The sequence below is a fragment of the Rhinatrema bivittatum genome, chromosome 7 (assembly GCF_901001135.1).
Source record: "Rhinatrema bivittatum chromosome 7, aRhiBiv1.1, whole genome shotgun sequence".
NCBI classification, from domain to species: Eukaryota; Metazoa; Chordata; class Amphibia; order Gymnophiona; family Rhinatrematidae; genus Rhinatrema; species Rhinatrema bivittatum.
Window position 1 is genome coordinate 258,537,728 of NC_042621.1, and position 11,799 is coordinate 258,549,526.

At 45.6% G+C, this 11,799-nt stretch overlaps 1 long non-coding RNA gene across 1 annotated transcript; it reads right to left on the reverse strand.

Moving 5' to 3' along the window:
• Window positions 1-232: 232 nt before the first annotated feature.
• LOC115095140 lies at window positions 233-11,799 on the reverse strand. Its single transcript, XR_003857697.1, has 3 exons — window positions 11,691-11,799; window positions 1,997-2,165; window positions 233-609 (listed from the first exon to the last, which is right to left on the reverse strand). It is a non-coding gene; the product is annotated as an uncharacterized LOC115095140 (long non-coding RNA).

The following is an 11,799-nucleotide window of genomic DNA, read 5'->3' on the forward strand; positions in this document are numbered from 1 at the left end:
ATGTGAAATCTAAACTGAAAATCGCTATAGCCATCAGCTTTAATGTTTCACTCCTCTCCGGTTTCCATGCTCTACTACTCCTTCTGTAGGCCCCAAAAGTAAAAGCTCCACAAGAAACAGGAATAAACTTACCCTGAACCTGGAATGAGACCTCTGTGCTGAAACGCCGTCAGCAGCACAGCAGCCAGGAAAAGCACCGGCTAAAGAAGCAACATCGAGTTGGCCAGTAAACGAAAAAAGGGACTTTGAGAGGGCAAGCGGCTCTGCAGGTGCAGGCCAGAAGATAAACGACCAAAGCAGACACCGCCATGACCTCGGGGCCTCATGCATGGGGCCAGGATGGACTACCGGTGCTCCTGCAGTGCGCAGGAAGCCACTGTCCGGACGCCGGAGCAGGCTTAACCGTTTAACTGCTGCACACCTGTCATGTAGCGTTAAGTAGCATCGCTCTGGCTCGTACATCCAATCCCCCTAAGGACGTCCAACCGGTTTTATTCTTCACTGCTTTAATTCTAAGCCTTTTGTTTGTTTCTTGTCTCTATGTCTTGTCTGTCTGACTTGACTAGACTGTAAGCGGTCTCTCTAAAGTGCTGCAGATGCCTGGTGGCCCTGTAAAAACAACAATAATAATGATGATAAAGATACTAGATACAGTTTGAAAAGAGTAGCTACAATTGAGCCAAAATAAGTACCTTGCAAACCATTGTTTATTTATTTATTTAGACTTATATTCTGCTTTTTGCACTTTTTTTTCAGCGCTTCAAAGTGGATTACATCCAGGTACCACAGGTATTTCCCTATCCCCAATCTAAGTTTGCACCTGAGGCAATGGAGGGTAAAATGACTTGCCCAAGGTCACAAGGAGTAGCAACCTTTTGGTTATGCTTAAGTTTGTTAAATTCATACCAGGTTTGTCACAAAAAAAAAAGAGGTTAATATTCAAAGCCATTTAGCCGTATAACTCAAATTTTATCCAGCTAAATGGCAACTTTTTAAACACTGGGGCACTTATCTGGCTAAAAGTTAGTAAGTCCTATTTGATCCTGCTTCTTGCTTGCTCCTGTACGTACCTTCCTGTTCTTGTGTTCTCTTCGACTGATACTCTGGCTTGGACCCTAGTGTGGCACTCAGCTAAGTTACTGCCTACCAGATCTTTCTTACACAAGCATTGCCATGCTGGGTCAGACCAAGGTCCGTCAGGCCCGGCACCCTGTCTCTGACCGTGGCCAGTCCAGGTCGCAAGTCCTGGCAGACCCCACAAAGTAAATCTAAATTCCTGGTACTCACTCCCAGAGTTAGCAGTGGCTTTCCTTAGTCTACCTGGCTAATAACGTGTGATGGACTCTTCCTCTAGGAGCCTGTCCAAACCCCTTTTAAACACCGCTGTGCTAGCCGTCTTGACCACATCCCCTGGCAACATCCTTCTTTCATTGGGGGCTGGGCATTCCTTCAATTGCTGCTTTTTTTTTAATTTATCTGGGTGTACAGCACTGCAAGTTAGAAGGTTTTGCAGGTATTTTACGGAAGCCTGGCGAAAGTGGCTTTTTTTTTTTTTTTTGCTGTTGCGTTTTAGATTTTGCTTTTGGTCTATTATTTGCAGCACCTCTGCAGTCTGGCCTCATGCTTCTCAACATCTTTGCCCCGGACAGGATGTTGTCTCTGCAGACTGCAGTCCCTGGCACATCATCCATTATTTGAAAAGCGCTATATAGAACAGCTCTGGTGCTGAACCTAAACCAGATGGAAGCAATTGCACCCAAAAGATATATTAAATGTACAGAGCAGTTCATTTGTCTCATCCAAAGGTACCTCCCAGAGGCCACTAGAGGCATCTGGAGTTGTAAAGACTTGGGCTCCGGCCATTTATCCTAGCATTTTAATTTGGGATGGCAAAGGAAAATGCTCTCTTTTAATGTATTTATTCAGGTTCTTTGGGTCTAAGCAGATCTGCAGTCCCCACCCCACCTTTCGTTTGTACTATTTCACTACAGCTTACCCAATCTGCGAGTTCCTCCGTGTGTCATGTGCTCCCTCTGGATGCCATTCTTCCCAGTTCTTTGCATAGTTTACTCTTTATGGCTCCTGGAACATTCCATGTTGCACACCCCACGGGTTGGATGCCTTCAACAAGTTTTATGGTGGCTTCACTGACAAATTCCCAACACCTTAAAAAAAACAAAAAACATCTTTGCGGTCTGTGAGCATCTTTTGCAAGGTGTTTGCTGCGCTCCCACTCTCTTCCCCACGTAAACCAATTGTTGAACAGGGAGGATCTGGAATGACTCACGTCCACAGTGGAAACAGCTGTCCTCTGTACTGGATCGGTACACTATACTGTCCCAATGTTTGAATCAGTTATCCTCCATCTACTCTTAAGCTCATATCCCATTTCTTTCAAACATGGCTTGGCACTGAGCATATTATATGCAGATTCTGACAAAATGTCCACTTCAGCACATGTAGCAACTTGGTAGTGAAAACCTCTCTCATTGGTGGGCAGTGGGACGTGCCACTTGGTTTTGATAGTCTTGTTTGCAGTTACGCTACTCTCCAAAGTTTCATCATCCCAGCCCCTGGCTGTAGTTTGCCTGCACCATGTGCACTTTTCTGTTTGACTGACAGTTTCTGGGAATGATTTGGTCCTCCATATTTTGTGAATTTTTGTCCATAAGCAGCACATTGTTTATAGTAGTCCTGTGGGAATTATGTGCTACTGCGGAGCGCAGAATTTGCACACAGTTTCCCTCCTGGGCAGCTGCACAGAAATTCTGCACAGAATTTGGCAGGCCCCTGAGGCAAGAGCAAAGACCATCACGCTCACGGCAAAGCAGCAGGCCCCGGCATGCCAAGAGTGGAGGCCATCCCACTTGCAGCGAAGATGGAGCAGACCCCACACTAAGAGTGTGTAAGATTGTGAGCCTGGGGGATGAGAGAGCATGTGTGAGGATTCATGGGAGTGGGTACCAGAGAGAGGGAGCCTATGTGAGGAGATTGTGAAGGAGTATGTAGGCATGTGAGACACTGGGAGCTGGTGTATGTGTGAAAAAGGGATTGTGTGTATGTGAGGGTGCTTGTTTGTTTGAGAGGGCGCCTGTGTGAGTATGTGTATGTATAGAACGAGAGCCTGTGTGAAGGGATGTGTGTATGTGTGAAAAAGCCTGTGTGAAGGGATGTGTGTGTGAGAGAAAGGGAGCCTGAGTGGTGTGTGCAAGAGAGAGGGACCCTGTATGAGGGGGGCATATGTGCAAGAGAGAGATAGGAGCCTGTATGAGAGGGTGTATATACACTACAGAGAAGGAGCCTGTGAGTGTTTGTGTGAGAGAGAAAGAGAGAGAGAGAGAGATCCTGTGTAAGAGGCAGTACTGAGAAAGAGGTCAAACTCTGGGAGTGGAGATAGAGTAGATTGATAGAAGGGGAGGGGAGGATAGTGGCAGGAGGAGTGTTGGGCCTGAGAGCAAAGTGAAAGGAGACTGGCCATGGGAGTAGGGAAAGAGGGTGGAAGAGTTACTCTTACAGTGAACTTCTAGGGAAATTCTGCTCAAAATATGTAAGACTCTGCATCTTTAAGTAGTAACTTTTTTCTGTATTACATTTTAAATGAATTACATAAAGGCTTATGTACATTATGTTATTTTAACCAATATAAATTATGCAGAATTTTAAGTTTTTGTGAGCAGAATTCCGGCAGTATTCTAGTCATGAGAGTGGCCATGTTTTCTTTTCATTCTGTGCAGCTTGACTCTCTGCTCCAGCCTTCTGAGGGCTGTCTTTGTGCTGTGGCCACAGCCATTTCAGAGTCACTACCTGCCTGGGAAACTTCATCTGAGCCTGTGTAACTGCAGAAGCCTTTCATGCTCTAATGTCAGGACTGCCTCACGCAGCGACTTCTCTTTCACCCTGGCATGGTTTGTGCCCATTACTAACTAATCTTTCGCCAGTCCATCAGTCAAAATTACAAGCCCAACTCCTGAGCTTCAGCTCTGTAACATACACTTCAACAGTTTCACATTCTCTCAGAATCTGGGAAGCAAGAACATGCTTCTCAGCTGGGACATTTTTGCTTGGAATACAGCAGCTCAAACTTTTTTTTATTTTTAGCATCGCCTCAAAATTATTTTCTCTGCTTCTGGCAAGGTGGAATGGGTCATACACATCTATGGCTTCTGGGCGAGCCGCTGTTAGAAGCAGGGCAATCTCTTGCACATCCGCCTCCTCTTTGATAAAGGAGGAGCTTTTGTTTAAACTCGTTCCACGTCTCTTTTAAATTACCTTGCAGTGTTAGTTCTGGTGGCTATTTCAGCAGCCCCATGCTTCTGGCTTACTCTTTTGGAGGCCGGTCAGTTTTTTCTTTTCTTTTTTTGTACCTTTCTCACTGACATCCATAACCAAGCAGTGCCATACTGAAGTTCCTAAATCAGTTTTCTGTGGTCATGGGTTTACAATCTGATTCCACATCCGCCAGAATGCAGATGCAGCACACAACTCTTTTTTATTCAGAAGATTCAAACAATCATACACGCTGATATGTTGTTGCCATTGGCTATTTGCAAATTATGTTTACTGCAATATATTTGCATTATGTTTTACCATCTAATGATTTTAGAACAGCTGTACAGGCTTTTATCTTAACTTTACTGGATTCTCATTGCATTAGCAAAGTATAGGATACGAGCCATATCATTACTGCCAAATGCCTCTGAATGTCAGTGTGGCAGGGTGGGCCCAGAGATCATGTATCTTTTATTTTGATTTATATTCCCCCTTTCAGACAATTCATAGCGTATACATTCAGGTACTGTAGGTATTAGGACTCACAATCTAAGGCTTTTCTCCTAGCCTGTGTCAATGGGAAAAATGCTTAATAAATGAGGCCCTAAGTTTGTCCCCCGAGCCAATGCTTGTAAAATTGTGACTCTCCAATGCTTGTAAAATTGCACTGCTTGACTACAGAACAGAGGATCAAGTTTAAAATCTTTATTCTAGTATTTAAGTCATTCAAAGGGGGTGGTCCATTTTATCTAACTGGCTAACTCTCATTATGTAAATCCTGTCGATCCCTGCATTCACAAGCTGAAATGTTATTAGACATGCCTGCCCCCTAAACACGCTCACCATGTAGAAACTTCTGGAAAATGATCTTCCAGAACTGGTCCAATGCTGTGGAATGCTCCACCCCAGTATTTGTGACTGATTCAGGATATAAAATCTTTCCGGAAACAACTGGAGGTTCATCTATTTTTGGAGACGTTTCTTAATGTTTAACTTAATGTTTAACTTGACCTATTTGGTCTTGATGTTTAACTGTGTTTATTATGTTTTTTTATGTAAATGATTTATATTAATATGGACACTGCTCAATTCAATTTATTTGTGATAAGCGGTCTATAAGCTTTTTAAATAAATTAAGTCTGTTCTTCTCCTGCTGAGGCTAGGGATTAGAGGCACTGACTTGGGGACTCTGGATGAGGGACACACAACAGTAAAATGCCTTCCAGGATCCTCAGCTGGCACAAATTCAAATCGGATTGTCCATACCATTAAGGAGGAAAGTAAGGAATATAAAACTGATGTACTCATCCATCTGGGGACAAATGGCCTTGCTAAAAACAGCGTTCAAGAAGCAGAGAGAGATTTCCAGAGTCTGGGGATGCAGCTCTGGCACAGGGCACAAACCGTTGCCTTTTCAGAAACGTTACCTGTGCAGGAAAGAGAAGAGAAAGATTACTTCATACAGGCAACGTCAATGCCTGGCTTAAAACCTGGTGTAAAGAAGGATTTGGATACATTAGGGGTTGGGGCAGGATATGGAAAAATAAGTCTCTGACAGGAAAAAGGATCCTAGCTGAGAAACTCAAAACACGTGTCATCTGTCACTTAAAGCAGTGGCTGGGGGTGGCAGAAGGACGTCAATGTCGCCATCGCCACACGCAAATGCAGGAAGTAGTTGGAGAAAATAAAAACCCAAAATGAGTCCACTTTTAGGCAAAGAGCACGGAAAAAGTGTCTAGGAAGAGGAGTAAGCTGAGGGGGGAAACGCTGGCAAGCCCTGTGCACAAATGCTCACAGCCTCAGCCACTAAACTTCCAGATTCGTAGGCCCTAATGGTGGAGGCAGTCTTGGATATTGTAGCTATCATGGAGACTTGGATGAGCGAGTCTTATGAATGGGATGTGGTCATCCCAGGCTATAATCTCTTGAGGAAAGAGAGAAGCCAAAGGAGGAATAACTCATTATATCAAAATCAGTACCTTAGTAACTGAAATGTAGGGGAGCTGGCATTAGGGAGCACTGTAGGCTGTGTCTTTAAAAAAAAAAAAAAATATGATGGTGCCTCCATTTACACTGGCATGGTCTACAGGCCTCCAAGTCACCCAGAAGGACTGGACAGAGATTTGGCTGAAGACATCCAAAAGGTGGAAAAAAGGGAGAGGTGCTGCTCAGTGGAGATTTTAATCTGCTGGATGTGGATTGGAGTATTCCTTGCCACTAAGATAGGGGGGAGCCCCCAGATAGCTTCTCCTGCCTGGAGCACCAGATGGCCTCCTGGCCAGTAACAGAAGGCAGCTGACCAGGGCTATCATCTCACGCAGGGGGCCCATCCTAGTCACGCACCAATCGGTGTCTCTAGTAGGTGGGGGTGTGAAATGAAGCCAAACCCCAAAAATAAACCCTTTAAAAAGGATAGGAATGGGCTTAACCTGGAACATTTCAGCCCCAGGTGGGGAAGTTCCTCCTCCGGTCCACAAAAACCTGCCATGGCCACGGCTCCGTGCACCAGCCTCCCGCCATGGCCCCTGATGCACATGGGAATCAATCCAGAATAGAAAGACACCAGCGGGTACCCTCCTCAAGTCTCCCATGTCCCAACACTTCCCGGCAGGACGTGTCAGGACAGGAGGCAAGGGCGAGGCAATACACCGTGTGGCTCTTCTGAGTCACAGTTCAGAAAACCCCTAGGGGCATCTCCCGCAGCCTAGTAACTCTGGGGGCCTGGGAAGACCGAACCTGAGAGGGTCCTGTCCTCTGGCAACCCAGGCCCTATAAGCAGCGCGTGGAGGGCAGATGGACAGGGACTCTCAGCCCACAGAGCCCTCTCGAGCAGAGCTGTTGTCCTTTTTCTAAGAGCCCTGGGAGCCCAGTCAAGAGAGGTGCTTTACAGTGCCAATTGGTGTCTCTAGTAGGTCATGGACCTTGGTCACCCGGGCCACAACCAGCTGGCGTCTTCTCAAACTGTCATTCCAACTCCTCTAAACCTAGAGCGACGTCACGCCCACCCATCCATGTGCTTTCATTGGCTTGAGCACCCAAATTGACGGGCGCTCAAGCCAATGAAAATACGCTTCGCTCGCGCCGTGACTGGAGAGGGCACAGAACAGTGGGCTCTTACCTGACTTCACAATCTTCAGATGAGGGCTGAGCCAGGAGAACCGGGACCTGCGCGGGGGAGACCACTGCAAGCTGCTTTCGCCGCCGGAGGGGGAGGGAGAGTAGCTACTCCCCCATCACACACGACTCTTTTGGGAGGAGGGGTAGGAATAGAGACAGGGGCTGGTATCACTCACACTTCTGCTGGCTCTCCCCAGAGAGGCGAATTAATGTGCTTAATTTTCCTTTATTTTTTCTTCCCTGAGGAAGGAGGAGGGGGGTTTTGGTGATGGGCTTCACCCCTGTACCGAGAGTGAACACGGGTGGCTCGAGGTTTATCTTTCGCTGTTCTTCCGCCTTACTTGCTGGCACCCAGCGTAGCCGGGACTGGGCTGGAGCGACTGGAGTGCGGGATCTGATGACCGACTCCCCCCCCCCCCACACACTTTCTCACCCTCTTCCCTGCCAGCGGTTATGGGCCTGGGAGTTGCTGGTGTCCCTCCTGTGCTCCCAACTTCAACATTTGGGGGGGGGGGGGGGGTGAAGTAAGAGGAGATGTTATCCTCCATTCCAGTTCCGGCTTGCCAGCTGTTTTATTTTATTTATTTAAAATTCTTACATCCAGCCTATATTGATAACTATCATGCTAAGTAGATTACAAACATCAAAATACAATACATCATACAAAAAAATACAAACAGTATACATCAATTAAAATAAAATGTAAAATACTTCAGAAAATAAAAATGTTTTAACAGCTTTCCTAAATAACTTAAAATCAGATAAACCCAGATCTCATTTGGCAAATTATTCCAAAGTATCATTCCCCAATAGAAAGAGACCTTTGACTAGTATCCTGGAGGTGAAAACTTTTAATTAAGGCGGTTCCAAAAGTGTTTTATCGCAGGACTGAAGGGCTCTTTTAGGAACATAGGGTTGAAACAAATCAGATAAAAAAGAAGCAATTCTGTGTACAGCTTTAAATTCAAAAGGTTAGGAACTTAAATTTGACTCTGTTTCACCGAAAGCCAATGAAGTTGGTGGAGCAGAGGAGTCACATCACCACACCAGTCTAGTCACCGAGGTTTGAATGAGCTGTAGTGCTTGGACCCTAGAGATTTCGGGATCCCCAAATAAACCACATTTCCATAGTCCGATGCAGTTAAAACAAAGGCCTGCACAATGGTCCTAAAACCAGTTAAACGCAATCAGAGGTCTAAGATGCCTCAACTGCTTCAGTGTGCAATACCCAGCGGAGAGAACAGATTTAATCTGCTGCTTATAGGTCAGATTTGAATCAAAATAAAAACCCAAACTGCACACTTGATCCTGGAATTCAATACTAACCCCTTCAATTATAATCCCAGACAGTCCCTCGGGCCATGGTTTTCTTAAATATCAAAGAAGCTCCATTTTAGAAAGATTAAGCACCAGAGCATTATGAGAGCTAGCCATCCACTCACTGCTGAAAGGCAGAGAGACCTGCAGCAAAGTAGTCTGCACATCCCCAGATACCTCAAAATACAACTGAATATCATCTGCAAAACCTTTTTAAAAAAGATGTCAAATGAGTCCAACAAACAGAATAAAGGTAGTAACAAAACATTAAAAATGGAGGGGGACAAAACTGACCCTTGATGCTTGCCAACTGTAGTCAAAGTCCAATCGGACTCTTGGGACCCAATTCTAACCTGTTTACGCTAGGACAAAAAGAAGGAACAGTGATGTTAGGAATTATTAGAAAGAGAATGATGAATAAAACAGAAAATGTCATAATGCCTCTGTATCACTCCATGCTGAGACCGCACCTTGAATACTGTGTACAATTCAGGTCGAGCATCTAAAAAAAGATGTAGTTGTGATAGAGAAAGTACAGAGAAGAGCAACCAAAATGATAAGGGGATGGAACAGCTCCCATATAAGGAAAGACTAAAGAGGTTAGGACTGTTCAGCTTGGAGAAGAGATGGCTGAGGGGGGATATGATAGAGGTGTTTAAAATCATAAGAGGTCTAGAACGGGTAATGTGAACCGGTTATTTACTCTTTCGGATAATAGAAGGAATAGGGGGCACTCCATGAAGTTAGCAAGTAACACATTTAAGACTAATCGGAGAAAGTTCTTTTTCACTCAATGCACAATTAAGCTCTGGAATTTGTTACCAGGGGATGTGGTTAGTGCAGATAGTGTAGCTGGTTTTAAAAAAGGTTTGGATAAGTTCTTGGAAGAGAAGTCCATTAACTGCTATTAATCAAGTTGACTTAGAAAATAGCCACTGCTATTACTAGCATCAGTAGCATGGAATAGACTTAGTTTTTGGGTACTTGCCAGGTTCTTATGGCCTGGAATGGCCACTGTTGGAAACAGGATGCTGGGCTTGATGGACCCTTGGTCTGACCCAGTATGGCATGTTCTTATGTGATATTTCTGTTTTTCCACTGTCGCACTGTGTACAGTCTGGTTTTTTTGAGGATTCCAGGTCAATCCCTGTCCACACATTCCCACTTAGACTTTATGGTCTTTTTATTCTGTATTTCCTGAGGCTCCACACATGTGACCAAGGTGAGGCGTTCACCAGCGTGTAGCCTCCATGCAGCGATCTACAGCAGCCCGGCCCGCCCTACTCCGCTAAAGGGAGGTGCCCTGGTGTTCCAGAACCCACCACAACACTTGCAGTGCGGCCCCTAATAGGTAGTATTGCCACAGACTGTTTTAACCGGAGGTGCTATGGCAGCCATGGCTTTTTTAGGGAAAAAGAGACTACAATGGGGTTTAGGAAGTTGGGCTACAACCAAAGAGGGGGTAGGCACTTTGGTTTAAACGGGGCAAAAGAAGAAGCAAATTCCTTCTCTTTCCCTCGCTACGACTTCCATGGAGAGGGGGATCCTCTTCAGAGGACTGGTTAAGGTGGGGGGGGGGGCTCTGCTTTCAGAGTGTAACGCCCCCTTGACCACTTACCTCACGGAGCATTCCTGAGTCAGGAACCGACCTGGCAGGAGCCCCCCCACGGCAGACTCCATCAGTCCTCACATTCTTGGCACCTGGTGCCTCCACCTGGGGAAGAAGGTGTTAGTGGGTGGGATTTCCCTCCCTTCATCCCAGGAAAACAAATGGGACTGTGAACAAGGCTGGCAGTATGTACAAATATATATAGCCTAATAAACCTGTATAAGTATATACATTTCTACATGACTATGTACAAGGCTAACAGGATATCAAACAGCACACTCATCTACTCGTGGTTAATAGTCTCAGGACACACAACTCTATACATTTCTACAAGTTAACAAGAACATGTAATATTTGTCAGTTTGGGGTTGTTTGCGCCCACAGTATACCACCACATAGAATAGCAGGGCCCTCTTGGAGTTCCCACGTAATCAAGTGTTATTATCCTCCCCCCTTTTTCCCCAAGTGTCATCCATGTGAAAAGATGCAATTGGGCTGGTGGGCAGTGTTGACCTGGGGGTGGTCCTTTGTATCTAAACTGCTAGCATTTCTTTGGTGCTGCTTCCGCTGAAAGTTCCATGCCAACACTGGGGTCCATGCCCTCCTGGGAGCCTGACTCCACCTCCCATTCTGTCACTGGGGTTCCATTCCTCCTGGGGGGGGGGGCTACTCCAACTCCAGATCTGCTGCTGTCCTTCCTCTATTCTTCCAGAGCCCTCCACAACACTTGCAGTGTGGCCCCTAATAGGAGCCAAGGGGCCCAAACCTTGGTAGGAGGGTGTTTCCTGGTTTGGGCACACCACTTGCTTAGCAATCAGTAATTCAAGCCCTCTCAGCTTTCATTGGACCAGGACCAAGACCTGACCATGAGAAGAAAAGTACACCTGCTTCCATCCTGCCCAGGTGGGTTACCTTCTCTCAGCCAAAAGACCAAGACCCAAGTGGGTCCATGGGAAAAGAATGTGCACACACCCTTCTTTCAGCCAAACCCAGGCTGGACTATTGGAAGAAAATGTGCACACACCCTTCTATCCTACCTGGATGGATCACCTTCTCTTCATCCAAAAAGCAAAGTCCCAGGTGGGACCAAAGGAAGAGCATGGACACCCTTCTCTCAGCCAAAAGGCTAAGACCCAGGTGGGATCATGGCAAGAGAACTGATTACCCAAGGGTCTGACTCCATTTATTAATCAGGGTGAGAATCTATGTTTGCGTCCTAAGACTGTTTTTTTCAGTACATTTCTCTCATAAATCCCTCACTCCTTCAGAATTTTCCAATGTAGAACTTTTCTAGTCAAAATTCTGTATGATTTAAAGTGATATTTCATTTCAAGGTACCAACAGTAGTCCAGGAGACTGTGACATGCAAATTCCCTACCTGAGTCTCTGATTCATCTAGTCATGTAGATGAAGCTATTAGCTAATCCCCACGATGCAAAATATTTCCCTAGTGGCTATTGAGCCCATTGCAACATGGCACATTTTAC